The sequence below is a fragment of the Mastomys coucha genome, unplaced genomic scaffold (genome assembly GCF_008632895.1).
Source record: "Mastomys coucha isolate ucsf_1 unplaced genomic scaffold, UCSF_Mcou_1 pScaffold21, whole genome shotgun sequence".
In the NCBI taxonomy this organism is placed as follows: Eukaryota; Metazoa; Chordata; class Mammalia; order Rodentia; family Muridae; genus Mastomys; species Mastomys coucha.
The window spans coordinates 39,820,020-39,825,706 of record NW_022196904.1 but is presented as its reverse complement, the minus strand read 5'-3'; the positions used below and the strand labels follow the sequence as shown (position 1 = coordinate 39,825,706).

The following is a 5,687-nucleotide window of genomic DNA, read 5'->3' as shown; positions in this document are numbered from 1 at the left end:
TGCAACAGTAGCAGCCAGCAGGATGGAGGAACTTACCAGCAAGATTGGAGGAAGACAAGCAGGCAAAAGTCCAAGTTTTCTGGTTCTGTCTCCCTTTTATCTGGCAGAAGGGACCACCCACGTCTAGGTAGGCCTCTTCACTTCAAATAATCCAATCTGGGAAATTCATCACAGACCTTTCCAGCAGCTCATGTTTTAGTTGATTCCAGATCTGATCAAGCTGACCAGAGTTAGTCATCACTGGGGTGGTGATGGTCACTTTAATCTATGAGTTCATTAGAACTCATAAAACAATACATCAGAAGGCACACGAAGTGAGATATATTTTTTAAATTGCAGTGCCATACGCTGGGTTGTTTCCAGACCTTACCTGAAGGTTTCCTGTGATAAAGCATATTCACTGGTTTTGAAGATCACGGATCCCACTAAAGCAGGTCTCCTTCCCAGTCGCACTGCTGGGAATGGGTTACAGGTTCCCAAGCTGTCTGTCCTTCCAGCCTTGGGCAGGTGGAAGCCACTGCACTGCTCTCCCTCAGTGAGCCGTAAAAAATGGTTCATTTTCTATTACTGTTACAGAGCGGGAAACAAACCATTACCCTGTAAAATAGCTTACCATTTTTATTTTATTTTAAAATAAAATCAACTCATCTGCTACTCTGTACTCACTCATTGGATTTAATTTTGTTTTGTTTCCCACCCCCACCCCCGGAAATAGTTTCTTTGTGTAACCATGGCAACCTGTAACCTATTTCCAGTCAACTGGGAACAAGTTCCATAGACCAAGCTGGCCTTGAACTCAGAGATCCACCTACTTCTGCCTCCTGAGTGCTAGGATTAAAGGTTTGGGCCACTACCACTTGACAGTTTTCTTCTCTTATTTTCCTATATTTATTTGTTTATGTATTTTTTGTATGAGTGCTCTGTCTGCATGTACACATGTATACCAGAAGAGGTTGTCAAATCCCATTATAGAAGTTTGAGAGCTACCATGTGGTTGCAGGGAATTGAACTCCGGACCTCTGGAAGGGTTCTTAACCCCACAGACATTTTCTTTCAGCTAATTCTCTCCAGCTCCACTTTCTTGAGAGAAATTGATTCCTTCCTTTATATGATAGTTCATCATATATTTGAAGAGTTCCTGTGGGTTTCATCGCCAGGTCTTCTCTGAGTATATGTGTCTGGTTCTTCAGGCTTTTCCTCTGCAATTGTCTAAGATTATCACTTCCCAGAGTATGAGCTTCTTCCCAATCAACCATAATAGAATATGATATTTAATTTACAATTAGCTTCTACTTTACTTTAATGTAGGCTTTATTGTTGAGATGGATCCCATGGTTTCTGATTTCACATGTCCAGCGAAGAATGTGTAATGAAACCTTTCTTTGCAGACAGCCAACATTAAATGTCAGCTTTTGTGGTTGGCCTCTACTGGCTCCATAGCCTCCGGGAATTCTTAGAGAGCTTGGAAAGTCTAGGATTGGGAGGCAACCCACAATCCAAAGGAATTCATAGACCTGAAGCATTACCAAACAAATCAACGATAACTACCACTTCACTCCTATCATCATATCTCAGCAGCTATAAAAGAATCCACAACTATAAAAAGATCTGCAGTTGTCACAGCACGTGCTCAGCCTCTTGCTGCCATGATCCATGATTGCCATGACCACTTTCTTTCAAATACTTTGGAGACAAACTCTTCTCATCCTCCAGGAACGATCATATCTTTCTTACAACCCAGCTGATCTCAGAACAGTCTCTCTTGCTCTCATAGCTTCTGAGTATCTTAGCAGTCACACTATAGCTGATAGATACTGCGCTGTATACAGACTCATTGAGAACTCCATTTTCCCTTCTTGGTTTATGGAGCATCAGTTGAAGTTCTTTGGCCTGTGACATAAGACACAGCAAAATAGTTCATAAATAGGTTTGAAGTCTGCCATACCCATGATATCTGATCCTCAGCAAACTTTTGAAACACATTGAATTTGATCACAAGTGGTTTCCTTTATACTTTCTAATTCCTAAGTCAAGGAAATGCAAACAAAACAAAAACCCTAATTTTACTAGGACTGGTGGCTTGTGCCTTAGTCCTAGCATCTGAGAAGCTATGGTAGGAGGATTACAATAAAATCAAGGTCAGCCTGGGGTACAGAGCAAAACTCGGCCTCTAAAGCAAAACAGCAACAAAACAAAGGCTAGATATGTGGCTCAGTTGGAAGAGAATTTACCTAGCATGCAAGGGGTCTTGGGTTTGATCCCTACCACGGCACAAACCCAGAAATGATGGCACATGTCACAATCTCAGAATTTTTGAGGTAGAGGGAGGTGAATTAGATCTTCAAGGTCATCTTCAGCTACATAGGGAGTTCCAATATAGCCTGGGAAACACTAGACCCTGTCTCCAAAGGAAAACAGACAAAACAAAAGAAAATAAAACTTAATCTTTATAAGTTATGAGAATATTTCTGGGAGAGATTTCATAGGGCACATGGACCTTGTCACAAGAGAAATGGGCATGAGACTAATGAGGTGGAGCATGCTCAAAACCCAGAAACCTCAGAGTTTGAGACAGCAGGTATAGAGCTAACTCCCTCTCTATTTCCATGCCTGCTTTGGGGTGCAAAACCTTGACTACCAACTAGATGATCACAGGCAATCAATTATATAATGTAGCCCTGAAATTCTCCCCCATGCAAATAGAGTATCTTAGCCTCAGCCAATAGAATATATTTACCCCCCAAGTCCCATCCCACTCCCCAAGGTTCATACAGCCCTGTGGAATAAAGCCCACAATTTATTTCACCAAGGGTCATCTGAAACTGGCTGTTCGCTCATCCTCTCCCAACAGAGGGTAAAGAAATAAGTGTGTATCCATACTAAGCAGGGGTATAAGGAAACCCTGTGACTTCTACCCAGTTCTGCTGTGAATCGTAATATTTATTAAAACACAAGGACTGCATTTAAGAAATAGAAACATCAGGCACCCCTTTTTTATGGAAAGGCTGTCACAGTGTCCATTTGGAGCCACAGACAGTATTACCTAACACTTTGAATTTTTCTGCTTTAACTGGGCTTGTGTCCGTTTTGGGCAGCTTTTTAGAAAGACCTGAATTTTAAGCTAATCATCCAACAATTTTTTGTTTCATCTTCAAGTGTTTATTAGGTATGGCAGGTATAATCTGTCCTCCATTTTTTATGATCTCATGGATTCCAATATTTATTTGTTTGCTTGTTTATTGACATATTCTTACTCATAGCTCTTAGATGGCCTGGAAGTCACTTTGAAGATTCAGTTGGTATTGAATTTATGGCAGTGACTCCGCCTCCCAAGAACTGGTGTGAGCCACACACTCAACATAGCTGAGCTATTTCTGAAGTCTTTTTCTTCTTCTTGGGTTGTTACCATCCAGCCCTAAAGCAGAAGAGGCTGCTCTAGCAATACAAGAAACTGCCATGGTGCAGGAGTTGTTCTTGATTTTGATTTTACTTCTCTTCATATCTAGAGCTCCTACTAAATAAAATATCCTGTGCTTTCCTAATATTGCATCTTATTAATAGGGCTACCAATGACAAATGGCAACCTAGATTGACCACTCCTGTTGAGAAAGATCATTCACACTCAGAGGGAAATGAAGCCTTAACTTACATGGCTGGAAAATAAGGATGATCAAATGATAGACTTAGAGGTCTTTTCATCTAGTGTGTACACCCCACAGATAACAAAACCAGAAAGGCATATGGCTAATAGTAGCAAAGCTATAACAAGAAACCCATGGCTGAGGAAATAGGAGTGTGGCTCAGTGGGAGAGCACTTACCTAATGCATACCAGGCTATAGGTTTTGTACCCAGCATGGATAAAAAATACACAAAAAACTGTCTATTCTAATCCAGTGTTCTTGCACCACCAACACAATAAATTTAAGTAAAGCCAATACTAGACCCCCAGCTGTTGTGAAAGCTTATCTAACCATTATTTTAATATTTTAAATGAAGTGACTATACCCTTAAGTAATGTTTTTGACTGAATCTTTATGTTATCGGTTGCTGCCTATCTTAGAGATGGTGGGAATTTGGCTCCTTCAGATCACTCAAAATCAGGTCAGTGAGATGGGCCAGCAGATAAGCTGTTTGCCACACAAGCTTTATGGGCTGAGTTCCATCCCTAAACCCTGTATAATGGTAGAAGGAGAAAATTGACTCCCCCAAAGTCCTCCAATCTCCATATGTACATAAGTGCTTACATACGTACATCTCACACATAGGAATAATAGAAATTATGTTACAAAATTATCAAACGCATTCAGTTATATAAATACACTTACTATGCCTTTTTTTTTTTTTTTTGGCCAGGGAGATACAAAGTCTTTCTATGTGATAGCCTAGGCTAGCCTCAAGTTTCCGTTCCTTCTGCTTTGGGTTCTTCAATGCTGAGGTTACAAACGAACATCTCTAAAAACATGCTAGGGATCAAAACCAAGGACTCATAGATCACTAAGATCCTGACTACCCCTTAACAAGCTCAAGATCTAATGAGATGTAAATTACCCATTCTGAAAAATGTACCAAAGAGGCACATCCTGCCTAGAACAGGAAGGTGTAAAGGCCTTAGGGAAAAAGAATCATGTGAGTTGCTTTCTGAAGGATGAGGAAGATTCCACCGGGGATGACGTGAAGGTGGAGGACATTCCAGGCAGAGCACAGAACATGAGCAAAGCAGAGAGGCATGAAGGCCCCAGCTATTTTGGGAGCACGGCGATTAGACTGGAGAGGCTGAAAGATAGGCTAAAGGAAGGGCTGAGGAGAAGTTGGAAAGCTGGTTTGGAGTAAGATGAGGAAACTCAAATGCCGTGTCAAAGTTTTGAACATGACCTCATAGCAGGGGACACGAGCAGAGGTCTTCCAGTTCAAGGTAGCCATGGTCAGATCTGCTACAGATAACTCTGGTGGGTGTACCAGATGAGAGAAAGGTGGAAAAGCTGTGTGAGGGCTTCTAGAAAAATCTATCAAGACATCTGAGTGAGGGCAAAAAGAGGAGCCACAGGAAGAGAAAGAAGGACTGGCTTCAGAGGACATTGAACACTTTTTGTTGGCATAGGTGACCAGTGCCTATTCAATCTACTGAGATATCTCCCAAGACAGTTTCCCAGACTGAATGTTCACATGATTTGCCTTGGTCAGTTTGCTGGCCTGTGGTAGCCACTTCAGAGACTATATTGCTCAAGGATACTCTTAAGGGACTCACTATAGAAGCAACCTCTCCTGACCATGAAGGACTAACTAAATAAAGCTTTGCTAATTTTTAGTGTAAGCTGAAGTTAAATCTGTACTTTCTCTGTGCAGGTGTCAGACCTCGAGTCCTCCAAGGAACTGGTGTAGTAGCACTGTAGCTGAAGTTTCCATCAAGCATAGCCTTTGGTGTGGAGTCCCTGGGTCCAAGCTTTGACTTACTAGCGATATGACTGAAGCTCTGAAGCCAGCTTCTTCATCTGCAAAGAGGGGGTAATGGCACCTATATTCTCCCTCTGCTTCAGAGAGAGAAAAACAAACATAGAAGGACAAACAGACAGATGAACCCAAGTGAACCCACTGCGGCGACAGAGAACTCTGAAAGCATTATGTACGAATACTGTTGTCACAAAACTGACCAATTAAAAATGCCCAAGTAATGTGAACAATTGAGCTA

The 5,687-nt window shown here is 41.5% G+C and overlaps 1 long non-coding RNA gene across 1 annotated transcript; it reads left to right on the top strand.

Moving 5' to 3' along the window:
• On the top strand, nucleotides 1-5,687 carry LOC116102265. The gene is made up of 2 exons (XR_004123045.1): nucleotides 1-127; nucleotides 5,345-5,687. It is a non-coding gene; the product is annotated as an uncharacterized LOC116102265 (long non-coding RNA).